The sequence below is a fragment of the Mchenga conophoros genome, linkage group LG16 (assembly GCF_057382185.1).
Source record: "Mchenga conophoros isolate Kocher_MC1m ecotype Shallow Benthic linkage group LG16, M_conophoros_male_GT1.1, whole genome shotgun sequence".
Lineage (NCBI taxonomy): Eukaryota > Metazoa > Chordata > Actinopteri > Cichliformes > Cichlidae > Mchenga > Mchenga conophoros.
The window spans coordinates 5,216,378-5,243,215 of NC_140541.1; the positions used below are offsets into that span (position 1 = coordinate 5,216,378).

Consider the following 26,838-nt stretch of genomic DNA (forward strand, 5'->3'; position numbering starts at 1 on the left):
CTCACCCGAGACAAAGTATAGGTTTTCATTATGTGAATAATTTTAAAATCTTAGCTCAAACGGCTGCAAAACCTGTTTGCCCAGCACGGGGATATTGAGTTCTATAAGATAAAGCCATAAACATGTTTGTCTGAGTCTTCTATCAAAAGTTACAGCGATTTATATGAAGTGGTTGAAAATCGCTTTATTTCGCCAAGACAGTGTGTTTCTCACTGTTACATGCATTTGAATGGGAAACTCACCCGAGACAAAGTATAGGTTTTCATTATGTGAATAATTTTAAAATCTTAGCTCAAACGGCTCAAAACCTGTTTGCCCAGCACGGGGATATTGAGTTCTATAAGATAAAGCCATAAACATGTTTGTCTGAGTCTTCTATCAAAAGTTACAGCGATTTATATGAAGTTGTTCAAAAACGCTTTATTTCGCCAAGACAATGCGTTTCTCACTGTTACATGCATTTGAATGGGAAACTCGCCTGAAACAAAGTATAGGTTTTCATTATGTGAATAATTTTAAAATCTTAGCTCAAACGGCTGCAAAACCTGTTTGCCCAGCACGGGGATATTGAGTTCTATAAGATAAAGCCATAAACATGTTTGTCTGAGTCTTCTATCAAAAGTTACAGCGATTTATATGAAGTTGTTCAAAAACGCTTTATTTCGCCAAGACAATGCGTTTCTCACTGTTACATGCATTTGAATGGGAAACTCGCCTGAAACAAAGTATAGGTTTTCATTATGTGAATCATTTTAAAATCTTAGCTCAAACGGCTGCAAAACCTGTTTGCCCAGCACGGGGATATTGAGTTCTATAAGATAAAGCCATAAACATGTTTGTCTGAGTCTTCTATCAAAAGTTACAGCGATTTATATGAAGTGGTTGAAAATCGCTTTATTTCGCCAAGACAGTGTGTTTCTCACTGTTACATGCATTTGAATGGGAAACTCACCCGAGACAAAGTATAGGTTTTCATTATGTGAATCATTTTAAAATCTTAGCTCAAACGGCTGCAAAACCTGTTTGCCCAGCACGGGGATATTGAGTTCTATAAGATAAAGCCATAAACATGTTTGTCTGAGTCTTCTATCAAAAGTTACAGCGATTTATATGAAGTTGTTCAAAAACGCTTTATTTCGCCAAGACAATGCGTTTCTCACTGTTACATGAATTTGAATGGGAAACTCGCCTGAAACAAAGTATAGGTTTTCATTATGTGAATCATTTTAAAATCTTAGCTCAAACGGCTGCAAAACCTGTTTGCCCAGCACGGGGATATTGAGTTCTATAAGATAAAGCCATAAACATGTTTGTCTGAGTCTTCTATCAAAAGTTACAGCGATTTATATGAAGTTGTTCAAAAACGCTTTATTTCACCAAGACAATGCGTTTCTCACTGTTACATGCATTTGAATGGGAAACTCGCCTGAAACAAAGTATAGGTTTTCATTATGTGAATAATTTTAAAATCTTAGCTCAAACGGCTGCAAAACCTGTTTGCCCAGCACGGGGATATTGAGTTCTATAAGATAAAGCCATAAACATGTTTGTCTGAGTCTTCTATCAAAAGTTACAGCGATTTATATGAAGTGGTTGAAAATCGCTTTATTTCGCCAAGACAGTGTGTTTCTCACTGTTACATGCATTTGAATGGGAAACTCACCCGAGACAAAGTATAGGTTTTCATTATGTGAATCATTTTAAAATCTTAGCTCAAACGGCTGCAAAACCTGTTTGCCCAGCACGGGGATATTGAGTTCTATAAGATAAAGCCATAAACATGTTTGTCTGAGTCTTCTATCAAAAGTTACAGCGATTTATATGAAGTTGTTCAAAAACGCTTTATTTCGCCAAGACAATGCGTTTCTCACTGTTACATGCATTTGAATGGGAAACTCGCCTGAAACAAAGTATAGGTTTTCATTATGTGAATAATTTTTAAATCTTAGCTCAAACGGCTGCAAAACCTGTTTGCCCAGCACGGGGATATTGAGTTCTATAAGATAAAGCCATAAACATGTTTGTCTGAGTCTTCTATCAAAAGTTACAGCGATTTATATGAAGTGGTTGAAAATCGCTTTATTTCGCCAAGACAGTGTGTTTCTCACTGTTACATGCATTTGAATGGGAAACTCACCCGAGACAAAGTATAGGTTTTCATTATGTGAATAATTTTAAAATCTTAGCTCAAACGGCTGCAAAACCTGTTTGCCCAGCACGGGGATATTGAGTTCTATAAGATAAAGCCATAAACATGTTTGTCTGAGTCTTCTATCAAAAGTTACAGCGATTTATATGAAGTTGTTCAAAAACGCTTTATTTCACCAAGACAATGCGTTTCTCACTGTTACATGCATTTGAATGGGAAACTCGCCTGAAACAAAGTATAGGTTTTCATTATGTGAATAATTTTAAAATCTTAGCTCAAACGGCTGCAAAACCTGTTTGCCCAGCACGGGGATATTGAGTTCTATAAGATAAAGCCATAAACATGTTTGTCTGAGTCTTCTATCAAAAGTTACAGCGATTTATATGAAGTGGTTGAAAATCGCTTTATTTCGCCAAGACAGTGTGTTTCTCACTGTTACATGCATTTGAATGGGAAACTCACCCGAGACAAAGTATAGGTTTTCATTATGTGAATAATTTTAAAATCTTAGCTCAAACGGCTGCAAAACCTGTTTGCCCAGCACGGGGATATTGAGTTCTATAAGATAAAGCCATAAACATGTTTGTCTGAGTCTTCTATCAAAAGTTACAGCGATTTATATGAAGTTGTTCAAAAACGCTTTATTTCACCAAGACAATGCGTTTCTCACTGTTACATGCATTTGAATGGGAAACTCGCCTGAAACAAAGTATAGGTTTTCATTATGTGAATAATTTTAAAATCTTAGCTCAAACGGCTGCAAAACCTGTTTGCCCGGCACGGGGATATTGAGTTCTATAAGATAAAGCCATAAACATGTTTGTCTGAGTCTTCTATCAAAAGTTACAGCGATTTATATGAAGTTGTTCAAAAACGCTTTATTTCGCCAAGACAATGCGTTTCTCACTGTTACATGAATTTGAATGGGAAACTCGCCTGAAACAAAGTATAGGTTTTCATTATGTGAATAATTTTAAAATCTTAGCTCAAACGGCTGCAAAACCTGTTTGCCCAGCACGGGGATATTGAGTTCTATAAGATAAAGCCATAAACATGTTTGTCTGAGTCTTCTATCAAAAGTTACAGCGATTTATATGAAGTGGTTGAAAATCGCTTTATTTCGCTAAGACAGTGTGTTTCTCACTGTTACATGCATTTGAATGGGAAACTCACCCGAGACAAAGTATAGGTTTTCATTATGTGAATCATTTTAAAATCTTAGCTCAAACGGCTGCAAAACCTGTTTGCCCAGCACGGGGATATTGAGTTCTATAAGATAAAGCCATAAACATGTTTGTCTGAGTCTTCTATCAAAAGTTACAGCGATTTATATGAAGTTGTTCAAAAACGCTTTATTTCACCAAGACAATGCGTTTCTCACTGTTACATGCATTTGAATGGGAAACTCACCCGAGACAAAGTATAGGTTTTCATTATGTGAATCATTTTAAAATCTTAGCTCAAACGGCTGCAAAACCTGTTTGCCCAGCACGGGGATATTGAGTTCTATAAGATAAAGCCATAAACATGTTTGTCTGAGTCTTCTATCAAAAGTTACAGCGATTTATATGAAGTTGTTCAAAAACGCTTTATTTCGCCAAGACAATGCGTTTCTCACTGTTACATGAATTTGAATGGGAAACTCGCCTGAAACAAAGTATAGGTTTTCATTATGTGAATCATTTTAAAATCTTAGCTCAAACGGCTGCAAAACCTGTTTGCCCAGCACGGGGATATTGAGTTCTATAAGATAAAGCCATAAACATGTTTGTCTGAGTCTTCTATCAAAAGTTACAGCGATTTATATGAAGTTGTTCAAAAACGCTTTATTTCGCCAAGACAATGCGTTTCTCACTGTTACATGCATTTGAATGGGAAACTCGCCTGAAACAAAGTATAGGTTTTCATTATGTGAATCATTTTTAAATCTTAGCTCAAACGGCTGCAAAACCTGTTTGCCCAGCACGGGGATATTGAGTTCTATAAGATAAAGCCATAAACATGTTTGTCTGAGTCTTCTATCAAAAGTTACAGCGATTTATATGAAGTGGTTGAAAATCGCTTTATTTCGCCAAGACAGTGTGTTTCTCACTGTTACATGCATTTGAATGGGAAACTCACCCGAGACAAAGTATAGGTTTTCATTATGTGAATAATTTTAAAATCTTAGCTCAAACGGCTGCAAAACCTGTTTGCCCAGCACGGGGATATTGAGTTCTATAAGATAAAGCCATAAACATGTTTGTCTGAGTCTTCTATCAAAAGTTACAGCGATTTATATGAAGTTGTTCAAAAACGCTTTATTTCACCAAGACAATGCGTTTCTCACTGTTACATGCATTTGAATGGGAAACTCGCCTGAAACAAAGTATAGGTTTTCATTATGTGAATAATTTTAAAATCTTAGCTCAAACGGCTGCAAAACCTGTTTGCCCAGCACGGGGATATTGAGTTCTATAAGATAAAGCCATAAACATGTTTGTCTGAGTCTTCTATCAAAAGTTACAGCGATTTATATGAAGTGGTTGAAAATCGCTTTATTTCGCCAAGACAGTGTGTTTCTCACTGTTACATGCATTTGAATGGGAAACTCACCCGAGACAAAGTATAGGTTTTCATTATGTGAATAATTTTAAAATCTTAGCTCAAACGGCTGCAAAACCTGTTTGCCCAGCACGGGGATATTGAGTTCTATAAGATAAAGCCATAAACATGTTTGTCTGAGTCTTCTATCAAAAGTTACAGCGATTTATATGAAGTTGTTCAAAAACGCTTTATTTCACCAAGACAATGCGTTTCTCACTGTTACATGCATTTGAATGGGAAACTCGCCTGAAACAAAGTATAGGTTTTCATTATGTGAATAATTTTAAAATCTTAGCTCAAACGGCTGCAAAACCTGTTTGCCCAGCACGGGGATATTGAGTTCTATAAGATAAAGCCATAAACATGTTTGTCTGAGTCTTCTATCAAAAGTTACAGCGATTTATATGAAGTGGTTGAAAATCGCTTTATTTCGCTAAGACAGTGTGTTTCTCACTGTTACATGCATTTGAATGGGAAACTCACCCGAGACAAAGTATAGGTTTTCATTATGTGAATCATTTTAAAATCTTAGCTCAAACGGCTGCAAAACCTGTTTGCCCAGCACGGGGATATTGAGTTCTATAAGATAAAGCCATAAACATGTTTGTCTGAGTCTTCTATCAAAAGTTACAGCGATTTATATGAAGTTGTTCAAAAACGCTTTATTTCACCAAGACAATGCGTTTCTCACTGTTACATGCATTTGAATGGGAAACTCGCCTGAAACAAAGTATAGGTTTTCATTATGTGAATCATTTTAAAATCTTAGCTCAAACGGCTGCAAAACCTGTTTGCCCAGCACGGGGATATTGAGTTCTATAAGATAAAGCCATAAACATGTTTGTCTGAGTCTTCTATCAAAAGTTACAGCGATTTATATGAAGTGGTTGAAAATCGCTTTATTTCGCCAAGACAGTGTGTTTCTCACTGTTACATGCATTTGAATGGGAAACTCACCCGAGACAAAGTATAGGTTTTCATTATGTGAATAATTTTAAAATCTTAGCTCAAACGGCTGCAAAACCTGTTTGCCCAGCACGGGGATATTGAGTTCTATAAGATAAAGCCATAAACATGTTTGTCTGAGTCTTCTATCAAAAGTTACAGCGATTTATATGAAGTGGTTGAAAATCGCTTTATTTCGCCAAGACAGTGTGTTTCTCACTGTTACATGCATTTGAATGGGAAACTCACCCGAGACAAAGTATAGGTTTTCATTATGTGAATAATTTTAAAATCTTAGCTCAAACGGCTCAAAACCTGTTTGCCCAGCACGGGGATATTGAGTTCTATAAGATAAAGCCATAAACATGTTTGTCTGAGTCTTCTATCAAAAGTTACAGCGATTTATATGAAGTTGTTCAAAAACGCTTTATTTCGCCAAGACAATGCGTTTCTCACTGTTACATGCATTTGAATGGGAAACTCGCCTGAAACAAAGTATAGGTTTTCATTATGTGAATAATTTTTAAATCTTAGCTCAAACGGCTGCAAAACCTGTTTGCCCAGCACGGGGATATTGAGTTCTATAAGATAAAGCCATAAACATGTTTGTCTGAGTCTTCTATCAAAGGTTACAGCGATTTATATGAAGTTGTTCAAAAACGCTTTATTTCGCCAAGACAATGCGTTTCTCACTGTTACATGCATTTGAATGGGAAACTCGCCTGAAACAAAGTATAGGTTTTCATTATGTGAATCATTTTAAAATCTTAGCTCAAACGGCTGCAAAACCTGTTTGCCCAGCACGGGGATATTGAGTTCTATAAGATAAAGCCATAAACATGTTTGTCTGAGTCTTCTATCAAAAGTTACAGCGATTTATATGAAGTTGTTCAAAAACGCTTTATTTCGCCAAGACAATGCGTTTCTCACTGTTACATGAATTTGAATGGGAAACTCGCCTGAAACAAAGTATAGGTTTTCATTATGTGAATCATTTTAAAATCTTAGCTCAAACGGCTGCAAAACCTGTTTGCCCAGCACGGGGATATTGAGTTCTATAAGATAAAGCCATAAACATGTTTGTCTGAGTCTTCTATCAAAAGTTACAGCGATTTATATGAAGTGGTTGAAAATCGCTTTATTTCGCCAAGACAGTGTGTTTCTCACTGTTACATGCATTTGAATGGGAAACTCACCCGAGACAAAGTATAGGTTTTCATTATGTGAATCATTTTAAAATCTTAGCTCAAACGGCTGCAAAACCTGTTTGCCCAGCACGGGGATATTGAGTTCTATAAGATAAAGCCATAAACATGTTTGTCTGAGTCTTCTATCAAAAGTTACAGCGATTTATATGAAGTTGTTCAAAAACGCTTTATTTCGCCAAGACAATGCGTTTCTCACTGTTACATGCATTTGAATGGGAAACTCGCCTGAAACAAAGTATAGGTTTTCATTATGTGAATCATTTTTAAATCTTAGCTCAAACGGCTGCAAAACCTGTTTGCCCAGCACGGGGATATTGAGTTCTATAAGATAAAGCCATAAACATGTTTGTCTGAGTCTTCTATCAAAAGTTACAGCGATTTATATGAAGTGGTTGAAAATCGCTTTATTTCGCCAAGACAGTGTGTTTCTCACTGTTACATGCATTTGAATGGGAAACTCACCCGAGACAAAGTATAGGTTTTCATTATGTGAATAATTTTAAAATCTTAGCTCAAACGGCTGCAAAACCTGTTTGCCCAGCACGGGGATATTGAGTTCTATAAGATAAAGCCATAAACATGTTTGTCTGAGTCTTCTATCAAAAGTTACAGCGATTTATATGAAGTTGTTCAAAAACGCTTTATTTCGCCAAGACAATGCGTTTCTCACTGTTACATGAATTTGAATGGGAAACTCGCCTGAAACAAAGTATAGGTTTTCATTATGTGAATCATTTTAAAATCTTAGCTCAAACGGCTGCAAAACCTGTTTGCCCAGCACGGGGATATTGAGTTCTATAAGATAAAGCCATAAACATGTTTGTCTGAGTCTTCTATCAAAAGTTACAGCGATTTATATGAAGTTGTTCAAAAACGCTTTATTTCACCAAGACAATGCGTTTCTCACTGTTACATGCATTTGAATGGGAAACTCGCCTGAAACAAAGTATAGGTTTTCATTATGTGAATAATTTTAAAATCTTAGCTCAAACGGCTGCAAAACCTGTTTGCCCAGCACGGGGATATTGAGTTCTATAAGATAAAGCCATAAACATGTTTGTCTGAGTCTTCTATCAAAAGTTACAGCGATTTATATGAAGTGGTTGAAAATCGCTTTATTTCGCCAAGACAGTGTGTTTCTCACTGTTACATGCATTTGAATGGGAAACTCACCCGAGACAAAGTATAGGTTTTCATTATGTGAATAATTTTAAAATCTTAGCTCAAACGGCTGCAAAACCTGTTTGCCCAGCACGGGGATATTGAGTTCTATAAGATAAAGCCATAAACATGTTTGTCTGAGTCTTCTATCAAAAGTTACAGCGATTTATATGAAGTTGTTCAAAAACGCTTTATTTCACCAAGACAATGCGTTTCTCACTGTTACATGCATTTGAATGGGAAACTCGCCTGAAACAAAGTATAGGTTTTCATTATGTGAATAATTTTAAAATCTTAGCTCAAACGGCTGCAAAACCTGTTTGCCCGGCACGGGGATATTGAGTTCTATAAGATAAAGCCATAAACATGTTTGTCTGAGTCTTCTATCAAAAGTTACAGCGATTTATATGAAGTTGTTCAAAAACGCTTTATTTCGCCAAGACAATGCGTTTCTCACTGTTACATGAATTTGAATGGGAAACTCGCCTGAAACAAAGTATAGGTTTTCATTATGTGAATAATTTTAAAATCTTAGCTCAAACGGCTGCAAAACCTGTTTGCCCAGCACGGGGATATTGAGTTCTATAAGATAAAGCCATAAACATGTTTGTCTGAGTCTTCTATCAAAAGTTACAGCGATTTATATGAAGTGGTTGAAAATCGCTTTATTTCGCTAAGACAGTGTGTTTCTCACTGTTACATGCATTTGAATGGGAAACTCACCCGAGACAAAGTATAGGTTTTCATTATGTGAATCATTTTAAAATCTTAGCTCAAACGGCTGCAAAACCTGTTTGCCCAGCACGGGGATATTGAGTTCTATAAGATAAAGCCATAAACATGTTTGTCTGAGTCTTCTATCAAAAGTTACAGCGATTTATATGAAGTTGTTCAAAAACGCTTTATTTCACCAAGACAATGCGTTTCTCACTGTTACATGCATTTGAATGGGAAACTCACCCGAGACAAAGTATAGGTTTTCATTATGTGAATCATTTTAAAATCTTAGCTCAAACGGCTGCAAAACCTGTTTGCCCAGCACGGGGATATTGAGTTCTATAAGATAAAGCCATAAACATGTTTGTCTGAGTCTTCTATCAAAAGTTACAGCGATTTATATGAAGTTGTTCAAAAACGCTTTATTTCGCCAAGACAATGCGTTTCTCACTGTTACATGAATTTGAATGGGAAACTCGCCTGAAACAAAGTATAGGTTTTCATTATGTGAATCATTTTAAAATCTTAGCTCAAACGGCTGCAAAACCTGTTTGCCCAGCACGGGGATATTGAGTTCTATAAGATAAAGCCATAAACATGTTTGTCTGAGTCTTCTATCAAAAGTTACAGCGATTTATATGAAGTTGTTCAAAAACGCTTTATTTCGCCAAGACAATGCGTTTCTCACTGTTACATGCATTTGAATGGGAAACTCGCCTGAAACAAAGTATAGGTTTTCATTATGTGAATCATTTTTAAATCTTAGCTCAAACGGCTGCAAAACCTGTTTGCCCAGCACGGGGATATTGAGTTCTATAAGATAAAGCCATAAACATGTTTGTCTGAGTCTTCTATCAAAAGTTACAGCGATTTATATGAAGTGGTTGAAAATCGCTTTATTTCGCCAAGACAGTGTGTTTCTCACTGTTACATGCATTTGAATGGGAAACTCACCCGAGACAAAGTATAGGTTTTCATTATGTGAATAATTTTAAAATCTTAGCTCAAACGGCTGCAAAACCTGTTTGCCCAGCACGGGGATATTGAGTTCTATAAGATAAAGCCATAAACATGTTTGTCTGAGTCTTCTATCAAAAGTTACAGCGATTTATATGAAGTTGTTCAAAAACGCTTTATTTCACCAAGACAATGCGTTTCTCACTGTTACATGCATTTGAATGGGAAACTCGCCTGAAACAAAGTATAGGTTTTCATTATGTGAATAATTTTAAAATCTTAGCTCAAACGGCTGCAAAACCTGTTTGCCCAGCACGGGGATATTGAGTTCTATAAGATAAAGCCATAAACATGTTTGTCTGAGTCTTCTATCAAAAGTTACAGCGATTTATATGAAGTGGTTGAAAATCGCTTTATTTCGCCAAGACAGTGTGTTTCTCACTGTTACATGCATTTGAATGGGAAACTCACCCGAGACAAAGTATAGGTTTTCATTATGTGAATAATTTTAAAATCTTAGCTCAAACGGCTGCAAAACCTGTTTGCCCAGCACGGGGATATTGAGTTCTATAAGATAAAGCCATAAACATGTTTGTCTGAGTCTTCTATCAAAAGTTACAGCGATTTATATGAAGTTGTTCAAAAACGCTTTATTTCACCAAGACAATGCGTTTCTCACTGTTACATGCATTTGAATGGGAAACTCGCCTGAAACAAAGTATAGGTTTTCATTATGTGAATAATTTTAAAATCTTAGCTCAAACGGCTGCAAAACCTGTTTGCCCAGCACGGGGATATTGAGTTCTATAAGATAAAGCCATAAACATGTTTGTCTGAGTCTTCTATCAAAAGTTACAGCGATTTATATGAAGTGGTTGAAAATCGCTTTATTTCGCTAAGACAGTGTGTTTCTCACTGTTACATGCATTTGAATGGGAAACTCACCCGAGACAAAGTATAGGTTTTCATTATGTGAATCATTTTAAAATCTTAGCTCAAACGGCTGCAAAACCTGTTTGCCCAGCACGGGGATATTGAGTTCTATAAGATAAAGCCATAAACATGTTTGTCTGAGTCTTCTATCAAAAGTTACAGCGATTTATATGAAGTTGTTCAAAAACGCTTTATTTCACCAAGACAATGCGTTTCTCACTGTTACATGCATTTGAATGGGAAACTCGCCTGAAACAAAGTATAGGTTTTCATTATGTGAATCATTTTAAAATCTTAGCTCAAACGGCTGCAAAACCTGTTTGCCCAGCACGGGGATATTGAGTTCTATAAGATAAAGCCATAAACATGTTTGTCTGAGTCTTCTATCAAAAGTTACAGCGATTTATATGAAGTGGTTGAAAATCGCTTTATTTCGCCAAGACAGTGTGTTTCTCACTGTTACATGCATTTGAATGGGAAACTCACCCGAGACAAAGTATAGGTTTTCATTATGTGAATAATTTTAAAATCTTAGCTCAAACGGCTGCAAAACCTGTTTGCCCAGCACGGGGATATTGAGTTCTATAAGATAAAGCCATAAACATGTTTGTCTGAGTCTTCTATCAAAAGTTACAGCGATTTATATGAAGTGGTTGAAAATCGCTTTATTTCGCCAAGACAGTGTGTTTCTCACTGTTACATGCATTTGAATGGGAAACTCACCCGAGACAAAGTATAGGTTTTCATTATGTGAATAATTTTAAAATCTTAGCTCAAACGGCTCAAAACCTGTTTGCCCAGCACGGGGATATTGAGTTCTATAAGATAAAGCCATAAACATGTTTGTCTGAGTCTTCTATCAAAAGTTACAGCGATTTATATGAAGTTGTTCAAAAACGCTTTATTTCGCCAAGACAATGCGTTTCTCACTGTTACATGCATTTGAATGGGAAACTCGCCTGAAACAAAGTATAGGTTTTCATTATGTGAATAATTTTTAAATCTTAGCTCAAACGGCTGCAAAACCTGTTTGCCCAGCACGGGGATATTGAGTTCTATAAGATAAAGCCATAAACATGTTTGTCTGAGTCTTCTATCAAAGGTTACAGCGATTTATATGAAGTTGTTCAAAAACGCTTTATTTCGCCAAGACAATGCGTTTCTCACTGTTACATGCATTTGAATGGGAAACTCGCCTGAAACAAAGTATAGGTTTTCATTATGTGAATCATTTTAAAATCTTAGCTCAAACGGCTGCAAAACCTGTTTGCCCAGCACGGGGATATTGAGTTCTATAAGATAAAGCCATAAACATGTTTGTCTGAGTCTTCTATCAAAAGTTACAGCGATTTATATGAAGTTGTTCAAAAACGCTTTATTTCGCCAAGACAATGCGTTTCTCACTGTTACATGAATTTGAATGGGAAACTCGCCTGAAACAAAGTATAGGTTTTCATTATGTGAATCATTTTAAAATCTTAGCTCAAACGGCTGCAAAACCTGTTTGCCCAGCACGGGGATATTGAGTTCTATAAGATAAAGCCATAAACATGTTTGTCTGAGTCTTCTATCAAAAGTTACAGCGATTTATATGAAGTGGTTGAAAATCGCTTTATTTCGCCAAGACAGTGTGTTTCTCACTGTTACATGCATTTGAATGGGAAACTCACCCGAGACAAAGTATAGGTTTTCATTATGTGAATCATTTTAAAATCTTAGCTCAAACGGCTGCAAAACCTGTTTGCCCAGCACGGGGATATTGAGTTCTATAAGATAAAGCCATAAACATGTTTGTCTGAGTCTTCTATCAAAAGTTACAGCGATTTATATGAAGTTGTTCAAAAACGCTTTATTTCGCCAAGACAATGCGTTTCTCACTGTTACATGCATTTGAATGGGAAACTCGCCTGAAACAAAGTATAGGTTTTCATTATGTGAATCATTTTTAAATCTTAGCTCAAACGGCTGCAAAACCTGTTTGCCCAGCACGGGGATATTGAGTTCTATAAGATAAAGCCATAAACATGTTTGTCTGAGTCTTCTATCAAAAGTTACAGCGATTTATATGAAGTGGTTGAAAATCGCTTTATTTCGCCAAGACAGTGTGTTTCTCACTGTTACATGCATTTGAATGGGAAACTCACCCGAGACAAAGTATAGGTTTTCATTATGTGAATAATTTTAAAATCTTAGCTCAAACGGCTGCAAAACCTGTTTGCCCAGCACGGGGATATTGAGTTCTATAAGATAAAGCCATAAACATGTTTGTCTGAGTCTTCTATCAAAAGTTACAGCGATTTATATGAAGTTGTTCAAAAACGCTTTATTTCGCCAAGACAATGCGTTTCTCACTGTTACATGAATTTGAATGGGAAACTCGCCTGAAACAAAGTATAGGTTTTCATTATGTGAATCATTTTAAAATCTTAGCTCAAACGGCTGCAAAACCTGTTTGCCCAGCACGGGGATATTGAGTTCTATAAGATAAAGCCATAAACATGTTTGTCTGAGTCTTCTATCAAAAGTTACAGCGATTTATATGAAGTGGTTGAAAATCGCTTTATTTCGCCAAGACAGTGTGTTTCTCACTGTTACATGCATTTGAATGGGAAACTCACCCGAGACAAAGTATAGGTTTTCATTATGTGAATAATTTTAAAATCTTAGCTCAAACGGCTGCAAAACCTGTTTGCCCAGCACGGGGATATTGAGTTCTATAAGATAAAGCCATAAACATGTTTGTCTGAGTCTTCTATCAAAAGTTACAGCGATTTATATGAAGTTGTTCAAAAACGCTTTATTTCGCCAAGACAATGCGTTTCTCACTGTTACATGAATTTGAATGGGAAACTCGCCTGAAACAAAGTATAGGTTTTCATTATGTGAATCATTTTAAAATCTTAGCTCAAACGGCTGCAAAACCTGTTTGCCCAGCACGGGGATATTGAGTTCTATAAGATAAAGCCATAAACATGTTTGTCTGAGTCTTCTATCAAAAGTTACAGCGATTTATATGAAGTTGTTCAAAAACGCTTTATTTCGCCAAGACAATGCGTTTCACACTGTTACATGCATTTGAATGGGAAACTCGCCTGAAACAAAGTATAGGTTTTCATTATGTGAATAATTTTAAAATCTTAGCTCAAACGGCTGCAAAACCTGTTTGCCCAGCACGGGGATATTGAGTTCTATAAGATAAAGCCATAAACATGTTTGTCTGAGTCTTCTATCAAAAGTTACAGCGATTTATATGAAGTTGTTCAAAAACGCTTTATTTCGCCAAGACAATGCGTTTCTCACTGTTACATGAATTTGAATGGGAAACTCGCCTGAAACAAAGTATAGGTTTTCATTATGTGAATCATTTTAAAATCTTAGCTCAAACGGCTGCAAAACCTGTTTGCCCAGCACGGGGACCTTGAGTTATATAAGATAAAGCCATAAACATGTTTGTCTGAGTCTTCTATCAAAAGTTACAGCGATTTATATGAAGTTGTTCAAAAACGCTTTATTTCGCCAAGACAATGCGTTTCTCACTGTTACATGCATTTGAATGGGAAACTCGCCTGAAACAAAGTATAGGTTTTCATTATGTGAATAATTTTAAAATCTTAGCTCAAACGGCTGCAAAACCTGTTTGCCCAGCACGGGGATATTGAGTTCTATAAGATAAAGCCATAAACATGTTTGTCTGAGTCTTCTATCAAAAGTTACAGCGATTTATATGAAGTGGTTGAAAATCGCTTTATTTCGCCAAGACAGTGCGTTTCTCACTGTTACATGCATTTGAATGGGAAACTCACCCGAGACAAAGTATAGGTTTTCATTATGTGAATAATTTTAAAATCTTAGCTCAAACGGCTGCAAAACCTGTTTGCCCAGCACGGGGATATTGAGTTCTATAAGATAAAGCCATAAACATGTTTGTCTGAGTCTTCTATCAAAAGTTACAGCGATTTATATGAAGTTGTTCAAAAACGCTTTATTTCGCCAAGACAGTGCGTTTCTCACTGTTACATGCATTTGAATGGGAAACTCGCCTGAAACAAAGTATAGGTTTTCATTATGTGAATCATTTTTAAATCTTAGCTCAAACGGCTGCAAAACCTGTTTGCCCAGCATGGGGATATTGAGTTCTATAAGATAAAGCCATAAACATGTTTGTCTGAGTCTTCTATCAAAAGTTACAGCGATTTATATGAAGTTGTTCAAAAACGCTTTATTTCGCCAAGACAGTGCGTTTCTCACTGTTACATGCATTTGAATGGGAAACTCGCCTGAAACAAAGTATAGGTTTTCATTATGTGAATCATTTTAAAATCTTAGCTCAAACGGCTGCAAAACCTGTTTGCCCAGCACGGGGACCTTGAGTTCTATAAGATAAAGCCATAAACATGTTTGTCTGAGTCTTCTATCAAAAGTTACAGCGATTTATATGAAGTTGTTCAAAAACGCTTTATTTCGCCAAGACAATGCGTTTCTCACTGTTACATGCATTTGAATGGGAAACTCGCCTGAAACAAAGTATAGGTTTTCATTATGTGAATCATTTTAAAATCTTAGCTCAAACGGCTGCAAAACCTGTTTGCCCAGCACGGGGACATTGAGTTCTATAAGATAAAGTCATGAATACGTATATCTGAATCTTCTATCAAAAGTTACAGCTATTTATATGAAGTTGTACAAAAACGCTTTATTTTGTCAAGACAGTGGGTTTTAGAGTCTTCATCATTAAATCTCTGGTTGCTTCATTTTTCTATCCTATATCAGATATTTTAAAGGCTAGCTTAGGTAAAGTTCCATTCTCATGGTGAGGCAAAGTGCTTTATGTGTGTGTGTGTGTGTGTGTGTGTGTGTGTGTGTGTGTGTCATGAACGGCTATAAAAGGCCTATAATTAAAGAACAAAGCGGGTTTGAGTTCGAGTTGCGGCAGACTGTCACTACTTGTAAATGGAACGCAGCCTTCCTACGGCGGACAGCTAATAACAGGAATCGGACGCGGTCCAGCCAAGTCCACAGCAACCACCATAGCAACCGCCTAGCATGACCTTAAAAACATATTCTGTCTTCATAACTATCAAAATCGTGAAATGATTTGCAAAGTGTGAAAGTGTTACAGCTGCAGAATGCTATGGCGGTATCTATGGAAGCTGTTTACATAGCTAATAATATACGATGTAACCATGGAGACAGTCAGTCACTTGAGCTAGCGGTGCATGTTTACTACAGTGAATAAGGTGATTGAGTGCACAGCGTCCACACGCTGCAGGGGGTAAAGACATTACTTCAATATTGTTTTATATTGATATATATTAGCCTTCTGTTGACCATCACCTCAGGTTCACCATTACAGTTTCAGATTACAGATGCACACTGTCTAAATACATTCAAAAACTCATGTCTCAGAAATAAGCACAGCTGTTCATGTTTGTCATTAGAGTTTTATTTGTAAGAAAATTATGAACTTCATATTGTGCATTAAATAAAAGAACATTTCACAACTCTGAGTCAACAGAAACAGGTAACAGAAATGTCTCTAATGTGTACAGTGTAGTGTAAGCATTAAAAGATCATAAAGGAAAAACTAACATTTATGTGAAACTAATTGTAATAAAAAATGAGCAGGTGCTTTATAGATTCAAAAGAAAGAATCTGAAAACAACACTTTTTTGGTCTAAGTGATCAAAGTAGAAAACAGAACTGATGTTCAAGAACAAACCGTAGCTGCACTAATATTACACATCTCGATCGTTGTACTGAACAGACATGTTGCTTTTAAAACCACATGCAGTGTGTGACCATGACTGTTCACTGAGACCATGAACGCCACTTCGCTGAAGCATTCTTCTTCTTCTTCTTGCCATTAAATTGGAAGCAGAAGCAGCACGAGCTGATTTGATCTACTGAAAGAAAAAAGCAGAACATCTGAGTTGAAACCAGTCAGCTGAAATCATTAAGACAGGAACAAATTCAATGCAGTGTCTCAAGTGGCTTAGCCTGTTACAACTGTTGATACAAGCTTAATACGGTTAACACACAGTGTCAGGGAGCTCCAGTGTGGGAACTAGTGGCTTTAGGTTTGTAGTCATTTAACTTTCATCCATTCATTCATTTAATTCAGGAGGAAGAAATGCCAGGTTGGTGCAGGCTGGTTACATGCATTTGGTCCCATGCTGCTTTAATTAAATGACTTGGTTCATTTTATGGCTGGGCTGTATATGGGGTTATATCATGTTATTTGGGCAGGAGTACCTGTCCCCTGTTAGACTTAGAAAGTTTCTCCATAAGTAGAGTTTCTAACTCTTCTAGCACATCTGTGGCTGACAGCTTTTTGGTGGCTCTTTTTACCCCACACTGGTTGTGAGTGTGTAAATAGCCCCACTAGTTATTTTGGGTTGCAGTTAACTAGGGAGGAAGGGCTGGGTATGCCATGATTAGGTGAATAACAATTATATGTGATACATAAATTTCACAATGCATGCATATATCTCTATCAATTAAACCTGGCCTGAGGGCTGCCATTTTTTACATTCAGTTATTTCTCTTAGAAATGTTGGAACTAAATAATGAATGTGTTACAGTTAAAGTGAAACACTGGTCAGTGTAAATGGCTCATTGGGACACAGAAACCTTTAAATTAAACCTGATATCTAGTGTCAAACAATATCAAAGCTGTAAAAGATGTTTACATTCAGAATTTATAAAACTATGATTGTAAATAAATTCAAACAAGTGAGCTTTTCTCTTTGTGCTGAATATCAACACTGTGGTTTCTTAGACTGTAAGCTTTACTTTAGTGCAACCAGTTGCAGAAGCTGCCACTCCAAATGTCTTTTGATAACAAGAAAAAAATACCTTTTCAGTACACGGCCTGAAGTTCTTCTCCGAAATCTTCTGCAATCGGCTTTGTCTGCTGGTTTGAAGACAATAAACCATAAAAAAGATGATTTAGTCACTTTGTCTGTGTCATGCAGCTCGAATGTGTCGTGTAACGATGTTGAATAGCCGTCGTTATCCCTCTGCTGCGTCAGTAGGATTGTACTGTACAGCATCTCATTGATATGTGAGGAATGCTAATGTAACATGATAACAGACTTACATCATTAAAATATAAAGTGCAGGAGATATTTAGATATTTTTTATATTTATATTACATTTTATAGCTGACGGATTTTACTAAATAGATAGAATTTACTAAATAGCTGGATGAACATGAAAAATATGTCTATAATAACAAATGACCATGAGAGCCAGTAGAATTAATTCAGCTGGACACTCAAAAGACGTCCTTAAATGCTCTTTAAGTGGCAGAACAGATGAACAAACAGTTAATCGCTTACTTGAGATGAAATCTGCTCAGCTACTTTGAAAACAGCTTCTAACTGGTTCCTCCTTTAACAGGATGACTGCTCAGGGGTAAGGCCATCATGCAATCCAGCAACCTTTATGGTTCTGCTTTGATTCACCAGGAACTATTAGGGAAACCTTCCAGCGCCTCCTGTGAAAGACACAGGCATAAACACACAAACATTTATTAACATGTTCCACAGTGTTCCAGTTTGATTTTCTTATCCTGTGGACAACAACGTACATGGATGCAGGTTTATTGTTAACTTTTGTAAGGTTTATTTAATGACCATATCCAGCTGCAGCTCCACTGTGATCCTGAACTGGAGAAGCACTTAAGAAAATGTGTCAATAAATGGACAAACATCAACTTACTATATTTATCCAAACAGACGGGACCAATAATGCTTCGCTGAGTTAGAGACTTTAACAGACTCTTCTATGTAAGAATGTCTCGTGCTGATATACCTGCAAACTTGACAACAAAGGTTTTTCAGACTACATGTAGCTGTCCTCTATGTCAGCTAACACATTTACATTTATGTCACACTTAGTTCTGCTTTCCCATTTTATAATTATTACTTACATTTTGATTAAATACCTTGAGTTTGTAAATGATCAGATTACATAATTGGAATACAATGTATCCAATTCAGGGTTGCGGGAGGATGAAGCCTATCCCAGCTGATACAGGACAAAGACAGGCTGCCAGTTTATTGCAGGGCTAATACAATATGTGTAACAGAAAATCCACTTAAATGTTTGATATTTCTTATAATAATCATAATTATGACTATTATTTAAAGGTTTCTTCATAAATACATTTTGATTTTTTATAACCCCTAAAATATAAACCTGAGCTGTTTCAGATTCTGACCTCTGACCTCAGTGACCTGGCTGTGTCCTCACTGCAGCTCCCTCTTGGAAGTACGTCTGCTTCTTGTCTTCCCCCAGTGTTGACCGCCTGATATCAAGATATCACGTACTGTAACTGAGGAACAAAAAAGGACAAACACTTGCCTTCATTTAAAAGTACATTCATACAGAGATAATCTATGGAAACACACTAGTTCACAGTTTGGGAGGAACCAGTTCCTGTGAAACATTTCTGTATATGAACATCATGTGGAGAATGAATGAAATGAGTTCTTCAGGTGACTCAGCAGTCCCACACTGACAAATGAAATCTAGTTAAACTATTAAGCATATTTGCTCTTCTGAAATCTGTGTTAAACAACAACAAACATAAATTAGTAACAAAAACTACAGCTGAGTATAGGCTTTACAAACCACCAGCAGCCATAATGCTAAATTTTAATCTTCAAATGTTTCTGAGCTGTCTTCAACCTGCTTTTAGCACATTAAAGTCTCAATAAATAAAGTCAATGCAGACTCAATCCTAAATGTTCAGCACACAGAGACACAGAGGTACTGTTTAAAGTTTAGTGTTAACTTGAGTCACTGATCATTCACAGTATTACAGAGTCTGGCAGTCTTTGCATGATGTCCACGTCACTGTAAGTTTCTAGCTGACTCTCAGGTGTGCCAGCAGGAAAGAGTAATAATAACCTGCATCCTGAGGTTTGTCATGCAGGATTAAAGGAGCCAAGCTTTGTTCACACAGCTAGGATTGTATTTTACACTGACCGTGGGTCAGTATCAACTTCAAGAAGACAGCTGTAACTGTTGATAGAAGAATCACACACACATATTTATGGCTTTGCCTTATAGAATTCAGCATCTCAGTGCTCAGGAAATAGGTTTTGCAGCTGTTTGAGCTAAGATTTTCAAGTTATTCACAAATTAAAACCTATACTTTGTGTCGGGCAAGAACTAAATTCAAATGCATGTAACAGTGAGAAACGCACTGTCTTGGCGAAGTAAAGCGTTTCTCATCAACTTCATAGAGCTTGCTGTAACTTTTGATAGAAGACTCAGACAAACATATTCATGGCTTTATCTTATAGACTTCAATATCCCCCCAATGTGTGTGTGAGTCTTCTCTCAAAATTTACAGCTGTCTTTATGAAGTTTATGGAAAAACGCTTTATTTCACCACGTTAGTGCGTTTCTCGCTATTACATGCATTTGAATGGAGTTCTCGCCCGACACAAAGTATAGGTTTTCAATTTGTGAATAACTTGAAAATCTTAGCTCAAACAGCTGCAAAACCTATTTCCTCAGCACGGAGATGCTGAATTCTATAAGGCAAAGCCATAAATATGTGTGTGTGTGAGTCCTCTATCAAAAGTTACAGCTGTCTTCATGAAGTTGATACTGACCCAGGGTCAGTGTAAAATACAAGTTATTCACATAATGAAAACTTATACTTTGTTTCGTGCAAGAACTCCATTCAAATGCATGTAATAGTCAGAAACGCACTGTCTCGGCGAAATGAAGCCTTTTTGTACAACTTCATGAAGTTAGCTGTAACTTTTGATAAAAGGCTCAAAGCAGAGGGATAACGACGGCTATTCAACATCGTTACACGACACATTCGAGCTGCATGACACAGACAAAGTGACTAAATCATCTTTTTTGTGGTTTATTGTCTTCAAACCAGCAGACAAAGCCGATTGCAGAAGATGTCGGAGAAGAACTTCAGGCCGTGTACTGAAAAGGTATTTTTTTCTTGTTATCAAAAGACATTTGGAGTGGCAGCTTCTGCAACTGGTTGCACTAAAGTAAAGCTTACAGTCTAAGAAACCACAGTGTTGATATTCAGCACAAAGAGAAAAGCTCACTTGTTTGAATTTATTTACAATCATAGTTTTATAAATTCTGAATGTAAACATCTTTTACAGCTTTGATATTGTTTGACACTAGATATCAGGTTTAATTTAAAGGTTTCTGTGTCCCAATGAGCCATTTACACTGACCAGTGTTTCACTTTAACTGTAACACATTCATTATTTAGTTCCAACATTTCTAAGAGAAATAACTGAATGTAAAAAATGGCAGCCCTCAGGCCAGGTTTAATTGATAGAGATATATGCATGCATTGTGAAATTTATGTATCACATATAATTGTTATTCACCTAATCATGGCATACCCACCCCTTCCTCCCTAGTTAACTGCAACCCAAAATAACTAGTGGGGCTATTTACACACTCACAACCAGTGTGGGGTAAAAAGAGCCACCAAAAAGCTGTCAGCCACAGATGTGCTAGAAGAGTTAGAAACTCTACTTATGGAGAAACTTTCTAAGTCTAACAGGGGACAGGTACTCCTGCCCAAATAACATGATATAACCCCACATACAGCCCAGCCATAAAATGAACCAAGTCATTTAATTAAAGACAGCATTGGGACCAAATCCCTGTACCAACCTGGCATTTCTTCCTCCTGAATTAAATGAATGAATGGATGAAAGTTAAATGACTACAAACCTAAAGCCACTAGTTCCCACACTGGAGCTCCCTGACACTGTGTGTTAACCGTATTTAGCTTGTATCAACAGTTGTAACAGGCTAAGCCACTTGAGACACTGCATTGAATTTGTTCCTGTCTTAATGATTTCAGCTGACTGGTTTCAACTCAGATGTTCTGCTTTTTCCTTTCAGTAGATCAAATCAACTCGTGCTGCTTCTGCTTCCAATTTAATGGCAAGAAGAAGAAGAAGAATGCTTCAGCGAAGTGGCGTTCATGGTCTCAGTGAACAGTCATGGTCACACACTGCATGTGGTTTTAAAAGCAACATGTCTGTTCAGTACAACGATCGAGATGTGTAATATTAGTGCAGCTACGGTTTGTTCTTGAACATCAGTTCTGTTTTCTACTTTGATCACTTAGACCAAAAAAGTGTTGTTTTCAGATTCTTTCTTTTAAATCTATAAAGCACCTGCTCATTTTTTATTACAATTAGTTTCACATAAATGTTAGTTTTTCCTTTATGATCTTTTAATGCTTACACTACACTGTACACATTAGAGACATTTCTGTTACCTGTTTCTGTTGACTCAGAGTTGTGAAATGTTCTTTTATTTAATGCACAATATGAAGTTCATAATTTTCTTACAAATAAAACTCTAATGACAAACATGAACAGCTGTGCTTATTTCTGAGACATGAGTTTTTGAATGTGTTTAGACAGTGTGCATCTGTAATCTGAAACTGTAATGGTGAACCTGAGGTGATGGTCAACAGAAGGCTAATATATATCAATATAAAACAATATTGAAGTAATGTCTTTACCCCCTGCAGCGTGTGGACGCTGTGCACTCAATCACCTTATTCACTGTAGTAAACATGCACCGCTAGCTCAAGTGACTGACTGTCTCCATGGTTACATCGTATATTATTAGCTATGCAAACAGCTTCCATAGATACCGCCATAGCTCTCTGCAGCTGTAACACTTTCACACTTTGCAAATCATTTCACGATTTTGATAGTTATGAAGACAGAATATGTTTTTAAGGTCATGCTAGGCGGTTGCTATGGTGGTTGCTGTGGACTTGGCTGGACCGCGTCCGATTCCTGTTATTAGCTGTCCGCCGTAGGAAGGCTGCGTTCCATTTACAAGTAGTGACAGTCTGCCGCAACTCGAACTCAAACCCCGCTTTGTTCTTTAATTATAGGCCTTTTATAGCCGTTCATGACACACACACACACATATAAAGCACTTTGCCTCACCATGAGAATGGAACTTTACCTAAGCTAACCTTTAAAATATCTGATATAGGATAGAAAAAATGAAGCAACCAGAGATTTAATGATGAAGACTCTGGGTTCTGTAGTGACCTGAATGACTCTTTGCATACAATTTATTGAAGAGGACTTTAGAATGCACTTTACATTTAGACTGTTGCTGTTTAATTTTTTACATTGTTGCGGTGTTATGTCATGAATAAAGTTCACCTGCTGGGGGTTTGATGGATCAGATCATCATAATCAATGGGTCCTGAGGTGGGCGGGACTGTCTCTGGTGATGTCACCATGAAGGAACAGCATCTGGCACGTGTTGCTGAAACATCCCAGTACACTGGTGTAGTTTCCTCTCCAGCTGTTTGACATTTGACACTTCAACATTAAGGGGAAGAAGAAGAAACAGTGTTAGGTCAGGTGACCACATGGTTTCTAAAGTAACTGACAGGAAGTAACCAGGCCGTTAGAAATGGATGGCATGTGTTTAGAGTTACTGGAGTTGGGTAACTCTACTTACCAAAAGCAGAAGCACACAGATGAAGGATCAGATGCTGAATGTTGCAGGAACATGCTCGTGCGGTGGTCATTCAGTGCTGCTCCGGCAGGTTAGACAGTCCAAGACTGATATACTGCCCATCTGAGAGTTTGAAAACACACATGCAAAGATTTATTTTGTATTACAGTCAAAGTTGGATGTTCATTTTTGTCCTTTAAAAATGTTTGTGTATTTGAAAGCGCTAACATTTAAGGATGACTTGGATCGTCTCCTTTAAAGGGGAGACAAGTGTATCCACTGATCCACGTCACTTTACCTGGATGATGACTCCTCTCCCCCTCACTCAGAAACGCTCCTAATATAACCAAGCAAATAAATAATATTGAAGATTTACTTACATCATTACAAAAACAGGAAAAACATCTCCCTTTGATTCTATTTCTCCATTCCTGCTGAACATCAGGCAACAAATATCTCAATAAATCACAGTAAAATGTAAAGCACATGTTTTCTCTGCTTTGTCTAACCTCTGCAGAGCCTCTGTCAAGAAAAACATATCTGTAAGCATAAAACAAATATACATTTCATAACACGTCACTGGACAAACCTCGGTCAGTTGATTTCCTCTGTGCAGTGCAGACGAACATCAGTCAGCAAGTCAAGGTGGTGAGATGGACTGGTGTCCTTTGTGACTCTGCTGGTTCTTCTGCGGAAATACCACTGTCTCTCCACACCGTCACCATCTGTGAGCACAAACTGCTGCTCTGCTCTGCCAGCATGTAGGAAATCACATATCACACACACAGGGGTGAAGAAACATTAGAACTCAACTTTGGATACTTTAGATCTAAACAGATCAAAGTAGCTCTTAGCTTCAACAATCAGTGAACAGACAAACAATGATACCATACTGATTCTGTATGAATACAATATGGTATTTTCAATACAGGTGTCAAATTAATTTACTAAAACTAATACAGATATATGTATTTTTTTTTTGATGAATTCGTTTGCTAAATTATAAGAATATATATTTTTTCATTTAACAATTGCAACTGAAAGAAATTAAATATTGAACAAAAATATATTGTCACATTCTGAGCATGCTCAGCATGCTGACAAACTTGAAGTTGCTACAGATTTTAAGAAGTGATAATTATAGGGAAAAAACTTCTCTTTTTCATCCGTTTAATCAAACATTTGATGCCTTAGATGTCTCAGTCCTATAGCATTCTGCAACTACAACTAAGCTGAAGCTTGGATTTGGCTGCAGGTGCCCTGTACATCCTTCTCAACATGTGGGTACCATTTAATCACACTTCTTCCTGAGCTTTGCTTCGTCACAAGACCAAAGGTGGCATCCCGTGTCACGGTCATATCATCATCCAGAAGAAACATTTGAAGAAACATCATGGAGAAGAAACATTTACGCGCCTCCCGGTTTTGTTTTCTGATCCTGCAAAAAGACTGAGGACAACAAAGCCCAGAGAACACGAGATACACAACATCCAACATTCAGACTCAACAGCCTCCATAAATGAAGAGCACCAGGTTGGTTCAGTTATAGTAGATGTCATGGAATTTTTTTAATAAAGTCTGCAACACAGAAAGAGCTGTGATCATGCTATTTATTACTGTGCACAGGAGAGCAAACACACATCAAACATCACAGTTCAGTCATGTCAGCTCTGCCACTTCACGTGTCTCGCTATGAAACCTAACGGATCAATGGTTATGCTGTTTTGTGCCCTTGACGTTATCAGCACCTGTAAAGGGAGTTGTTTTCTCAAACTGCTGAAGTAAGTTCATCTAGTTTTAGAAACTTTCATTGAACAGTCTATAACAGTGTCACAACTAAGCATATGCATAAGCACTTAAATGCTTTAAATGAGAATAACATAAAATTTCTATTACAGGAGCTAGAGCCTGTCCCAGTAGTCATAGGTAGAGCACACCTGGACAGGTCACCAGTCTGTCAGAGGACTAACACAGATGCAGCCTGACTCAATCCTAAATGTTCAGCACACAGAGACACAGAGGTACCGTTTAAAGTTTAGTGTTAACTTGAGTCACTGATCATTTGCAGTATTACAGAGTCTGGCAGTCTTTGCATGATGTCCACGTCACTGTAAGTTTCTAGCTGACTCTCAGGTGTGACAGGTGTGCCAGCAGGAAAGAGTAATAATAGCCTGCATCCTGAGGTTTTTCATGCAGGATTAAAGGAGCCAGGCTTTGTTCACACAGCTAGGATTGTATTTTACACTGACCCTGGGTCAGTATAAGTATCATACAGTTTAAACGAAGCACTGAAACTTGCACATATTTATTACAGATGCACTGAAGCTAATCGAGATATTTGCTGTCAGTCTGTGGCTGCGATTAAACACTTTACTGGAAACTTTATTAACTAGTAACTTCGTCAGTCATGACAGAAGCTAATATTTCTGTGCTAACATCGTTTAAACAGTAACAGCTTTACTCCAATATAAGCTAACGTTTACACCGTAACTTTAAGCTAGCACCATAAAGACGGTAAAACACGTAATAACATCTACAAATGCATCTTAAAGCTGTTATATTAGCACTCTGTGTATACTAACATAACCACATTAACATTATTGACACTCGCTGGTCTGACTTAATAGTCATTCTATAAATGCTGTCCGTTTAAACGGTCTTACCTGTACACACTGCTGTATCCACCGGATTGCAGCCAGAGTGGATTCTGGAGTCTTCCCACGCTCCTGTTAGTGATCCTCCATCTGGATGGATGATAACAACCTTCTGAACAATCTAGCAGGAGATGGTCCATATCTAGGGGATATGGACTGATAACAGCCGAAGCGGGTGAATAAAGTCACCCAGTCGCTAGCTGTGCGATTACCCAGCATACACCAGCACAATATTAGGCACAGCACCACCATAGACATTTTCAGTGGTTTTGAATGCAGGACATGGTTATCTTACCTTGTAAAATGCATGACAATAAAACAGCTAACCACCATAAAATGGTATTGTGTATGTATGTATGTGCATGTGTGTGTGTGTGTGTGTGTGAGAGAGAGAGAGAGAGAGAGAGAGAGAAAGAGAGAGGGGGGGGGGGGGGGGGAGAGATCAAAGGCGTGCGCTTATGTTTTTTCTTGATCAAGAGTGTGCCTCCTCTCTCTTATTGGATGTATGGTATAGCATGTTTATTCAGGTGCACCTTTGAAGTCTATGAAAATACTTTGCAGCCTGGTCTGAGTGGTCATTTCTGCACAGACACAATGAAGCGTGCACTCAGTTTAGAGGAGGCTGTTGCTGCAGTTTTGCACTCTCCACAAGCAGTGGAGATACTTCTGACAGCGAAGAAGAATTTTTGCCAGGCACCGAGGAGCTTTGCAGCTCATGTGCGGAGGACGAGAAGGAGAAGGAGGAAGAAGAGCAGGAGGAAGAGACAAGACTGGAGGATGGCCAGTAGAGATCTAAAAATGGAGAAATCATGTGGCAACCCACACACGAAGAGGTCCTGCTATTTTTTCCTCCCCCCATTTTAACCCCAGGACCAACCCATTATGCAATTCGTATAGGATCAGCAGCCCTGTGAGCACTTTCCATCTTTTTTTTGCAGAGGACATTATGCAGCTAATCCTGCATTTCACCAACCTGCAGGGGCAACAGGTCAGTAAAAGACTGGAAGGACATAGATGAGGC

At 37.4% G+C, this 26,838-nt stretch overlaps 1 long non-coding RNA gene across 7 annotated transcripts; it reads right to left on the minus strand.

Annotated features, from left to right (window-relative positions):
* Window positions 1–16,110: 16,110 nt before the first annotated feature.
* Window positions 16,111–26,184, minus strand: LOC146556134 (uncharacterized). Of its 7 annotated transcripts, XR_014889037.1 has the most exons (10): window positions 26,113–26,164; window positions 24,452–25,907; window positions 23,753–23,914; window positions 23,462–23,500; window positions 23,167–23,286; window positions 22,863–23,024; window positions 18,881–18,994; window positions 17,997–18,154; window positions 17,512–17,569; window positions 16,111–16,559 (listed from the first exon to the last, which is right to left on the minus strand). It is a non-coding gene; the product is annotated as an uncharacterized LOC146556134 (long non-coding RNA). The 7 variants fall into 7 exon arrangements; XR_014889040.1 differs by having other exon boundaries at window positions 18,888–18,994; window positions 24,452–26,184; XR_014889041.1 differs by having other exon boundaries at window positions 16,111–16,556; window positions 24,452–26,184.
* Window positions 26,185–26,838: the final 654 nt, after the last annotated feature.